Consider the following 12,410-nt stretch of genomic DNA (forward strand, 5'->3'; position numbering starts at 1 on the left):
TTTTCCTTCACTAAAGTCTCTCTCTTTTTTTGAAGCAATCCACTGCATTCCTGCCTTTAAAGTTGAACTATAGTAAAAACAAATAGCATTTGATCAAACATCATTCGTAACTTGGACCTACTGAATGAAAACTTCCCCATTTACTGAACGAATCATTAGTTGGGTCCCAAATTACTTACTGCATACTATGTACTCCACCGTCTAGTTAAGAGTGTGAAGAGTCCGACATTCCAAGTTTTTTTCCCAGTTAAACAGGCTATATGTAAGAATTTTCATGCTTTAATCTCTTTTTATTGCCTATGTGTGAACATTTGTAATGAAACTTCGAGACCTTCACTGACTTCCTAGGTTGTCTATGAAAGCCTGTAGACTGATATTTATGTGAAGGTTTTGGGACATTTTTGCCAGGAAATGTAACATCTCAATGTTTACACACACTCCCGAGAGCCTTTCTTCCATTCACTGATACATGAAACTAATGCTTGCCTTGTACAATGTTCAGGATAATGCTGAAAAAGCTATTCTGTACTGTAATGTCAATGTGTTATGCAAAGAAAAGGGATTTATTCAAACTATAGTCTCACATAGCTAGATTTATACTCTACAGTCTCAAGTATCCTTTATAATCAAACTATCATCAAACAGTGTAATTTTAAATTAATTGCAGAGCTTGTGCAAACACATCCACATCGCTATGATCAAATGCTTTCTTAAATACTGTTTTTTCACCGCTGTCATTTTTGTTACGTTGAGAGAGAAACGCACAGCACATATTTACGTTCATCTTAACGTAGCTCTCAGCGCTTTCGTGGGCGGCGTCTGGATTTTTGTTAACAGTATATCGCTGGAAAGGTATTTCCAACCTCTTTTTACTTCCAAGCGAAGAGTAAAAAAGAACTTCGCCATGCGTGCACATCGAGTGTGAGTACGAGCAATAAGTTGCTGGCTGCAGTTCACTTAACAGCCACCAGTGTTACTAATAACATGGTTTTCATCTGGGTATTTAAAGTGCACTTTTTCTTTTTCTGAGTATACACACAGCTCACACTATTACAAAACGGCATAGAATCCATAAGTATGAAAAGAGAGACACACCTACTGTTTTGGACATTGAACTAGACATTTAATTTCCGTTTACAAATAAACTGGGACATTTTATGTGTGAACAAACTGAATGAACACACTGAATGTCAACAAAGCAATTCAACTTGGAAATGTTTGTTTCGTGAACAACCAAATTAACTAGGATTTTTTAAAATTTGTTAACAAATCTAATTTATTTATTTACATTTCAAATCTGATGACTTCTCAGTGGCATGATGGGATGGTGAAGTAATTGCCTCATATTTAAGTAGTAAAGTATAATTTTGTTACCATTTCATAAATACGTAGGCCCTGTCCTCAATGGCACACTAAACACTCATGGCCTTCCTACCAGTCCGCACTTTCGTGACGTAACGTCGCTTTGACTGTCAGGAAGAAGTCTGCCGTGGAGCTCGCACCAGTGCGGCCTCAGCAAAAGTGCGCATTGAGGGCGCATATCGGCCGCAAAGGGTGCGCGAGCAAAATTTTCCTGAATTTACTCTCCCACATTAGTTTGTAGCATTGATCAGCGGTTTGCAGAAGCAGCAATGGCATCGAGCGATTTTTGCAGGTTGTGCAAAAAAACAAACAAACATGAAAGTGGTATTTACACCCACTCAAGCGATTTGTTTGCTAAACTAAATTCATTCAGCATCGTCGAGAGGTTAAAAGGAATTGGATTGACGGTCGTGCTTGTCGTAGCTTCTCTATCTTCATCGTGTTATACCCGCCAATAGCGAGCAAGGTGGATAAGCCAGTCTGTGATTGGTTCCCGCAAAAGTGTAACAGAAGCAGTAGAAATGAATGTACAGGTTTCCAGACTGAGTTGCTGAGCGAAATTAAATCGCCGGCAGATCAGGCTGAGTTTACCCAGTCTAACGCCTTCCCTATTCTACTTACGGAAAAAAACGGAACAGGAGCTGCCTAAGATGTCGTTCCGTAAGTAGAATAGGGAAGGCGTAGGACATACAGCGTAAGCTTTTTGAAGAATACGGAAAGCGAAAGCACGTGCAAGGCGATCATTTGTGTTTATGAAGCATATACATTTATATTTTTTTCGAAAATGACCGATCGTTTCATTGAAGTCCACTATAAAGGCCCTTTCACACAGGACGCGGCATGCGCTGCGCTCGCCGCTGGGTTCAGCGCAGTCCTTCAGATACAAATCGATTTGCGCTGCGCTGGCCAGAGCACAGTAGGCGGAATTTTCCAAACATGTATCAGGAGTTTTATACATAGTCACTTGATTGTTGTTCCACCTTTCGGTCAGCAGTAAAGTATATGTCCCGGGCCGTGCTAAGAAGTGAGCAATAGCAATAGCCCTGCTTGTAAGAAGAAGAAAGAAAGCAGCTCTTGACAATGTCTGTCATGTCTCCATGACACAGCTTTTCTCCTGATGTCAATATACGACCAGCAAACTTGTATTGTATAGCTCTGGAAATTCCAACACAGTAAATAGCTGTTCGTCCATTTTGTTTTCCGATTGTTTGGATGCCCGTTGCTATTGGTCGCGCGGGTAATCGTCACAGAGCGCAGCGGCAAAAGTTGAACTATTTTGAACTTTGACCGCGGCGTGCGCGCAAGCTGCGCTCCGCTGCGTCTGCGCTTTGGTCGACGCAGTTCTCACGCGGCGCAAGCCATTGAAACAAATGGGTTTCATAGCGCAGCGCATACCGCGTCCTGTGTGAAAGGGCCTTAAGGAGAATAATCCTGGAATGTTTTCATCAAAAAAACCTTCATTTCTTTTCGACTGAAGAAAGAAAGACATGACATGGGGGTGAGTAAATTATCAGGAAAATTTTATTTGAAAGCGGACTAATCCTTTAAAGAAGGGTGCTTGTGAGCGCCCCCTTTGCGGCTGCTATGCACCCTCAATGCACAGTTCTGCTGAGCTTGCAAGACTGTGAGAGGACTTTACCCAGCAGTCAAAGCGGCATAACGTGCGGACTCAGAGGAAGACCGTGAGGGTTTTGGGTGCCATTTGGTACAGGGCCAAATGGGACACCCTACGGTCTCGTGGACTTAATGGACACGCACACGCAGCAGCCATTTTCAGTCCACAAGACCGAAAGTGCATAGAAGTGTGCCATTTGGGACAGGGCCTTAGTATTCAGCCATTCTGCTTATCTGCCATACTTTTGCATACTACGTAGTAGTACGGGATGCGGGCACTTACGTCTCGCAATCTACGATGTAACCTGAAGAGTCACTGAACAAATCAGAACAAACCTTTTTAGTGAACAAATTCAAAATCACTGAGATGAATAAAAAGGTTTGTCTCTATAATCTCAGACATGAACACACATCAATATGCACAGACTGCCAAAACACATTCTTGCTTCAATCTTCCTGACATCCCACCATTCCCTTACAGTACGCAGGTCAAAAATAAACACCCGATTTTTAGGCCAAGGCAAAAACAGGATTTTCCACTTCAAATATAGGCCTGAATATGAGCCATGTAAGGTTAAGCTTCTGTTTAAAGACATCAAACGCGTTTAATTGTGCCTGTCATCGTGTGTGAACGCACCTCGCATCTCTAATAACGGCTGTCAACATTAATAGCAACGGCTTGAAATACATTTTCTATTCGTGTCCGTCAGTAGTGCAGTACGAGACGCACACTGCGTCAAAAAAGCTACACGTTACGAAACATAAATTCAAATTTAACACGGGATACCTGACAAGCGAACATGAGCTTCAAAATCACAGTCCCACCCCGGACTTTCTCGCATTATTCTGTAGAAACACGTTGTGTTACGCACAGGGAAACTGCTTTTTGAAGGAATAAAATCACATTATTTAAAGTCTAACAGAGACAAGTTCTCCTAAACTCTGTGGTATTGTTCTCAGAGAAAGCGACTTTTCCTGTTTAAAAAACAATATTCTAGGATAAGTCCGGTATACGTGGCGAGAACTTTAAATCGATTTGACATTTCAATGCTCGCGAGCAACAAATAAAGTGGGAATCGAGCGTAATTGTTGTAAATGTAAACTTTATTTCGCTACATAGTGCGATGCAGCTGACGTAAAACATCACAATCTGAATACTGAGGGAATCTCTGGTTCAGCCCCCAAAAATTAGAACATACTCCATTATGTTTGAGTTGTTGCTCGTCTACTAAACATCCGTCGTTTGGAAAGTCCCGGTTAAGTTTACAACCGCACCGCTACGAGGCTACCATTCCTACATCAGCCACAAAATAGCTTGACTAAAATCACCGCAGTCCGGCGTATCGAGCTCCTGCGCTGCAGCGAACAGGAGGGGGAGGAGGGTGGCAAACTTGCCGCAGTTTGGAGTTGTGTCTGGGGGCAAGCTTCGACCATTCATCTCCCCTTCCACTAAACTAGCCAAATAGCCCCGCTTCGGTTTTCTCTTACCTTGAGCACCAGAAGAAGAAGAATGGTGAGAATTTTTCGGAGGTAGCTCTCTGGAAGGACAAACTACTCAGTCGCGTTTGACTTTTTGAGGATGAATAGATCAGCTCTCAGCAGGGTCCTCGCTAGTTCCTTCACTCACCCCCCTCCCTTGCGCCGCAAGATCAAACCATCACATTCCTTCGAGATCCAAACAATGAAAAAGGTGGGTTTTCCTTTGCCAAGAAAGACCCACCCCTAGAACGACTACGCCGCCTGTGACCGCGGAAAGAACGCCCTGCCCGGCTAATACGGTCCCGCCTTCCCCGAAGTGGGAAAAGAGTGGATCAGACAAGCGCCGAGCTCTAGAGGAAGCTTGAGGAATAACGGAAACCCAGTTCACATCACAAGCTGGACTTTATTTTTTAAGCACTACAGTTAATACAGTTAAATACATTAAAACATTAAAAATAATAATGCAAATGAATTAAATAGAATATGAAATTATATAGAAAAAATACAATGGATAATATAAAAACGTAAAAGAAAAACAACATATGAAAACAGCAATATTCTCATTTAAATAATAATAATAAAAAAAAAAACATTTAAGCTATGCTAGTTCATATGATTCTAAATGTTTTAAATGGCATTTTAATAGTATTTAATCAAATTTGAAATTATAATAATTATTGCACCATGATTAGGGCCAAGCCATAATAAAAAAAAAACTACTTTTTTCTCATAATTTAATTTGTTTATTCTCAACATTTTATCTCGACTTTTTTCTCGAAATTTAAAAATTTTCTCATAATTTAACGAATTTGTTCTCGTAATTTAACGACTTTTTCCTCGTAATTTAATGACTTTATTCTCAACATTTTATCTCGACCTTTTTCTCGAAATGTAACAACTTTAATCTCGAGATTTTTTTTATTAGTATTATTGCTTGACACTAATCCTCTTCCGTAATAAAAATAAAAAATAAAATATAATAATAATAATAATAATAATAATAATTTACACTTAACTGTATTCTTTTATTCAAATTATTGTTTTTGTGTAAATATATATATGGCAGATATATATATATATATATATATATATATATATATATATATATATATATATATATATATATATATATATATATATATATATATATATATATATATATTGTGCAAAGAAATGTTATTTGTTACAGTCCACTAAACTTCCACTTTGACGCTTCAAAAAAAGTTTATAAAGAGATGGTAAAACTAATCTATGAACTAGTGGTTTAGTCCAGATTTTATGAAGAGACTTGATCGCTTTATGAACATTCATCAACATACACATCAGATATGGTAAACGGAAGCTCAAGGATTCTTGCTTGATGTGCAGGAACCAATGAGGTTCATTCTCATGCGTTACATGAGAATCTCTAGTTTGAGCCAGGGCCATTAAGAGGGGCATCGGTTTGAGCTTCCCAAGAACCAGTGAGGTTTGTTCTTGCACATCAAGCAAGTATATGGTTGAGCTTCTGTTTATGTTCGCTGATCAATGTTTATATGTGAATAAAAACCTAAATTCAATCTAAGTGAAGAGAACTGCTCAATTCATAAGTAGTTTTACTATCTCTCAGATTTCATTTAAAATATCTTCATTTCTGTTTAATAGATGAATGAAAGGAACTACATGAGGGTGAGTAATTGAGCATTTTTTTTTTTTTTTTTTTTTCATTTTTGGGTGAACTTACCCCTTTAAATGCATTTAAAAAATAGTAGTCAGAAATAGTGCAAGCACTACTGAAAAAAAACACCAGTCCAGAAGAAAGTTGACTTCCTAGGGTTTCCAAAGTAGGATCTGAACCAGCATTTGATTGCTGGTGTACAGCCTTAGCCCGCAAGCAACCACCAAAATCACAAACACCATTATATTTTTAGCAACTACGCTGTTTTAGATTGCATTCTTTTTACTCTTCATTAGAGTCATTTCAAAGCAATGCATAGTGGTTTCTCATTAGAAAACCAACTCTCTCGTTCCACTTTTTTGATGTTGAGAAGAGAAGGCGTGACAGTGGTATTTTCAATAGAGAATTCAGGACAAACATTTATATCCACTCCCAATGCACACAATCCTGTTTTTGGTCCAAAAAGAAAGGAAAGCATTTATTTCTGAAAGCAACAGAATTAGTGTGGTGGCCAGGATTCATTCTTGTGCTGCAATTTACTATTTAAGCACTCAGTGAACCAGGCATACATTTATTATTATTACAACATGAAAAGTGTATGAAAAAGTAAAATCTGCCCACCATGGTAGGACAAAACACAGCCTGGGGCAAAATATAATAATAATAATAATAATAATAATAATTAAAACCCTAAACTCTTCTATGCTGTCATGGCTGGCATTTAGAGGTCCATGTATATGGACTAAAAACTATAATGAATAGTTGCTTTCAACATATCAAAATAAGATAAGAGCCATCAATGAACCAGACTCACTATATCACAGTCCAAGCTTCATACTCTGTTGGGGATGGCAGTTAAAATGACTCTTTCTCCAGTGGCAGTGATCCTGAATAAGCACATGGCAGAAATAAAAAAGCTATAAAAAGCCTACCGGCCTCAGAGTGGCTGAAGTGTAACCAACCAATAGTTACACCTGCCATAGTCAAGGATAATCTTCACCATATGCTTTGGACTTGCCTGTTTTAGGAAAGTCATGTGGTATTATATTATCCTATTTATGTTTTTGCCATTTAACAGTATTTTTTATAATTTGCCAATTTTAAATCTACACCATACTGGATTATATCTCTTAGTTAACTGCATGTTGCAAACTTCAAACATTTGGTTAAGAGGGTTATTTTGCCTTATGTTATGAGTGAAAATCTGGAAATTATTGTCATCTTTTATTGTAAAATTAAACACCATTTGATAAAACTTTGATAATTGCCTTAATCCTTTAAACAGCTGAGAAGATAGTATTTATTTTATAAAAATCTCTAGTTTATAATATATATGACATCAGCTATGAGAGTCAAATTGGTACTCAAGATCACTAATTTAGTGATCTTGTCCATCTATTGCCAAAATTATGAAAAAAAAAAATAATGAATAGAAAATTATTGAAAATATTCAAATTAGGGACGTCAAAATCAGAATGTGTAAGCTTGTGCATTAAAAAAAATGTCAGAAGTCAAAAGTCAAAACCAACACATTGACGTTTTTCAATTGGATTGCCGTTTATTGTCTTTAGCATGCAGTGTAAAGTAGGCTATTGCACCCAGTTCCCTGATTATTATGAATGAATTTTAGTGAATGAAGAACAAATTTATACTCACATCATGTTATGTATTATGCATGTCATCGTCTTTGACAGACAGCAAGTTGAAGCCGCTTAGGCTGCCATTTTCTTCTTCTTCTCAGAAAGCGATGATGCATTCAAACATCTGGTAGTGTGGGCTGTCAAAGAAATAGGTGTACTCTCTGGACCTCTGCTTCTGGTAAATACTACCGTGTATTGTACACATTATTTTTTGACAGACATTGACATCGTGATATTCAAATCAAGTGGATTTGAAAACAGATGTGATGGGGCAGATGGGGCAGTTGTGGCCTAATGGTTAGAGAGCTGGACTTATAACCCGAAGGTTGTGGGTTTGAGTCTCAGTACTGACAGGAAAATGTAGGTGGGGGGTGAATAAACAGCGCTCTTTTCCACTCTCATTACCCACAACTGGGGTGCCATTGAGCAAGGCACCTAACACCCAATCGTTCCCCGGGCACCAATATCTGACACAGAACCTGGAAGTGCTGAACATAAACAGCGTAGGAGAATGACAAGATATTGTTGAATAAAGTCATTATTTTTGTTTTGTTTTTGCACACAAAAAGTATTCTTGTCGCTTCATAACATTAAGGTTGAACCACTGTAGTCATGTTGACTATTTTAACTAAGTCTTTAGTACCTTTCTGGATCTTGACAGTGGTGGTTAAATTGCTGTCTATGGAGCAGTCAGATACCTCTCTGACTTCATCAAAAATTTCTTAATTTGTGTTCTGAAGATGAATTAAGGTCTTACAGGTTTGTAACGATATTTCCAAACATTTAAATTGCAGTTTTTTCTAAATGAAACACAAGAGCTATTAGTTTTGAATGATCTGTTTAATGTAGGGAACTGTGTTTAGCATTTTGCAAAAAGATTGTTTTACAATTGCAAGCTAAGTGTAAAGCATATGATGTGCTCGCAATTTTGCAGACTTGGTCTGAAGATTTGGTATATGAATGAATGGTTTCACTGAGTGGGCCTCAAGTGCCCCTTTTAGCGTACAACAATATTCAGTGATGATTTCTCCAGAACGTTTTGGATTAAGTTTGAAATGAATAACTACAGCAAAGTATGCAATATAGCAATATATTTAGCTTTTATTTATCTGCACATCTGAACACCTGCAGTTTTGGTTATGAGTTTGAATGTCAAGGGATAAAGCACAAGAGGCTTTCAGATCTCTCTCACTCCTACACAAGCTTGTCATCGGTTAAATCAAAACAAAGTCCTTCACTCTTTAATTATTTTTGAATAAGGCCACTGCATGTCACAGCAGGAGAGGCTGTAGGTGGGGAGAAATCACAAGTTCACACTGTTTGGTGAATGGTGTGCTGAATATGTGTGAAAATTTGCTCTTACATAATACCACTAGGTTGAAGGTGATTTCACCAAGTACAACATGTTCCTGTATCAACAAAGATGTTGATCCAGAAACATGTTATACTAACCATAACCAATTTCAATCAATCAGATTTGAAGGACAAGTCAAATTTAGGCTTACAACAAGAGCACCATTCTTATTTACATATCATTTCCCTCTGATTTTAAGGATACGTTATGGATTTAGGGGTAGGGATAGGCTTAGCGCTAAATTTTCAGACAGGAATGTTGCTCCAGGATCAACAAAATATGCTAATCCAGGAATATATCTTACTGAAAAATCATGGTGACCAACATACTAGACACTGACTTGGCTCCCCACCTTTGCAAGGTGGAATTTGAAAGAAAAAAAAAAAAAGTATATGATTGCAGACAAAATATTTACTTGATCTGTCGTTCCCTCAACAACCTTAAAAGAACTGCAGTATATTGAAGTACAACTGCAGTAAAACTGTATTGCAGCTATACTGCAATATTGCAGTTTTTTGTGTCCAAAAAACTGCAGTTTCTATACTTTGCAGTATAATGAAGTATAATCACAGTACAACAGAAGTACATTGAATTTCAACAGCAGTAAAACTGCAGTAATCTTTTGTAAGGGCATATCGAGGCCACTACTTCACATTGTGAGTTGATGTGACGTTCCCATTAATTAATATCTCGTGGCAAAGGACATATTTTCATGTTCCCTCAAGTTCATATGTCGCAGCCACAACAAAAATAAGTGAAATGAACATGTCCCCTCCCAGTCACCGTACATTTGAATCCGAGAATCCTCAGTGGTTCTGATGTTAAACAACCTTAATCACGTGAAATGCATGCTTGAAAAGCATGGCATGATGGGACATGCCCAGGTATCATGTCACAACACAAGGGAGAGGTCTTGAGTGCTGGCATATTTTGCACTCTCTCCCACATTCAAATGTCGACTTGCAGATATAAGGAAAAAAGATTTATATTAAGCTGTTTTTATCTTAAGTGCCAAGCTGTGAATCATCCATAATACCTGGACACTCAGAGAAGCCTCTAGGCATATTAAAACTCTCAGCCAAACAATATCTAGTATCAGAACTAGACGCCTCACCGTCTTGTCTCTCTCACTATTGTTTACGAGAGACGTAAGCGATCCGTGTGTTGTTATGTCATGTCATTGCGAGGGGAGTTTGTGTCCAGTAAAAAGTGCTCACCATGAATGTGCTTTGGTTTTTTCTGGAATGTGGCTCCGTCTATCTCAATAATATCTCTTGATGCCTTTGGGCTGTAGGCCAACATTCCCCAAAGAGCACCTGGGTGAATTTGGCCCATCACTTTCCTAGATTCCATCTGCAGGACCTGCCCGCAAAGGAATGATTGAAGTTTTAAGAATTGCAATGAAAATGATGGTGTGTTGCCCAGACAGAGTGCATTTTAAAAGTATTCACTCAATAGTGTAGTTCCTTGGTTATGTGGAAATAATTTTATTACCAATAACAGAATTGTGAGTGTGATACTGTTAAATACACAAGAAGTTAATTCTGAGTACTTTAACTTATAATCAACATTGAACAGACTTGAGCTGAATAATAACACCATTGCTGCCTGTAGAGCTGCATATACTGAAATTGAATTTTTGAATTTTTTATAACATAACTGTTAATTTTCTGTTTATTAATGTTAAAGGTGCCATCAAACGTTTTTTTTACAAGATGTAATATAAGTCTAAGGTGTCCCCTGAATGCGTCTATGAAGTTGCAGCTCAAAATACCCCATCGTTTTTTAAAATATTTTTTAACTGCCTATTTTGAGGCATAATTAGAAATGTGCCGATTCAGGCTGCGGCCCCTTTAAATCGCACACTCTCCGCCCCCCTCCCAAGCTCTTGACTCTATCATTGCATAAACAAAGTTCACACAGCTAATATAACCCTCAAAATGGATCTTTACAAAGTGTTCGTCATGCAGCATGTCTAATCACGTAAGTATGGTATTTATTTGGATGTTTACATTTGATTCTGAATGAGTTTGAGGCTATGCTCCGTGGCTAACGGCTAATGCTACACTGTTGGAGAGATTTATAAAGAATGAAGTTGTGTTTATGCATTATACAGACTGCAAGTTTTTAAAAATTAAAATAGCGACGGCTCTTGTCTCCGTGAATACAGTAAGAAACGATGGTAACTTTAACCACATTTAACAGTACATTAACAACATGCTAACAAAACATTTTGAAAGACAATTTACAAATATCATTAAAAATATCATGATATCATGGATCATGTCAGTTATTATTGCTCCATCTGCCATTTTTCGTTGTTGTCTTTGCTTGCTTACCTAGTCTGATGATTCAGCTGTGCACAGATCCAGATGTTAACACTGGCTGCCCTTGTGTAATGCCTCAATCATGGGCTGGCATATGCAAATATTGGGGGCGTACATATTAATAATCCCGACTGTTACGTAACAGTCGGTGTTATGTTGAGATTCGCCCGTTCTTCTGAGGTCTTTTAAACAAATGAGATTTATGTAAGAAGGAGGAAACAATGGAGTTTGAGACTCTGTATGTCATTTCCATTAACTGAACTCTTGTTATTCAACTATGTCGAGGTAAATTCAATTTTCAATTCGATGGCACCTTTAAGTTGCTTTAAAACAATCTGTATTGTATAAAGTGCGATATAAATAAGTAACAGTTTACTTGACATGACTTGACATTTTAGACACACTATTGCCAGTTACTTTACAGATCAAAAAATAGTTCCAAATGAAGCCTTTCCTGCCAGTATTGAGACTCAAACCTGCAACTTTGAGTTACCAGTCTGACTCTCTAACCATTAGGTCACGACTGGCCATTACAGAACTGATTAAAGGGTAAGTTCACACAAAAATGTTAATTCTGTCATTAATTACTCACCTTCGTTCATCTTCAGAACACAAATTAAGATATTTTTGATGAAATCTGAAAACTCAGGAGAAAGACTCCTCAATAGAAAGCAATTTTTTAATTATTAATTACCACAGTCAAGGATTCAGAGAGCTCTCGGATTTCATGAAAAATATCTTCATTTGTGTTTTGAAGATGAACGAAGGTCTTACGGATTTGGAACAACATGAGTGCGAGTAATTAATGACAGAATTTTCATTTTTGGGTGAACTAACACTTTAACTAAGTAACAGACGGACAAAAAAAAAATCTCAGAGACCATAAAAACCATAGTGAGAATGTTTCATAAAGATGGCTTGTAGATAAGAGCTCTGTGTTTTTTAACTGTGCACCGTGGTTTGTTTGCCACAGCAGT

At 37.7% G+C, this 12,410-nt stretch overlaps 1 protein-coding gene across 1 annotated transcript in view; it reads right to left on the bottom strand.

The window, feature by feature from the left end:
• The window catches only part of luzp1 (leucine zipper protein 1), a 50,574-nt gene extending 45,949 nt beyond the window's left edge, over positions 1-4,625 (bottom strand). Inside the window, exon 1 of the mRNA XM_067367482.1 lies at positions 4,465-4,625. The gene's annotated coding sequence lies outside the window, so the exon portion shown is untranslated. The remainder of the gene's footprint in view (positions 1-4,464) is intronic.
• Between the last annotated feature and the right edge of the window lie 7,785 nt (positions 4,626-12,410).

The sequence above is a fragment of the Chanodichthys erythropterus genome, chromosome 18 (genome assembly GCF_024489055.1).
Source record: "Chanodichthys erythropterus isolate Z2021 chromosome 18, ASM2448905v1, whole genome shotgun sequence".
Lineage (NCBI taxonomy): Eukaryota > Metazoa > Chordata > Actinopteri > Cypriniformes > Xenocyprididae > Chanodichthys > Chanodichthys erythropterus.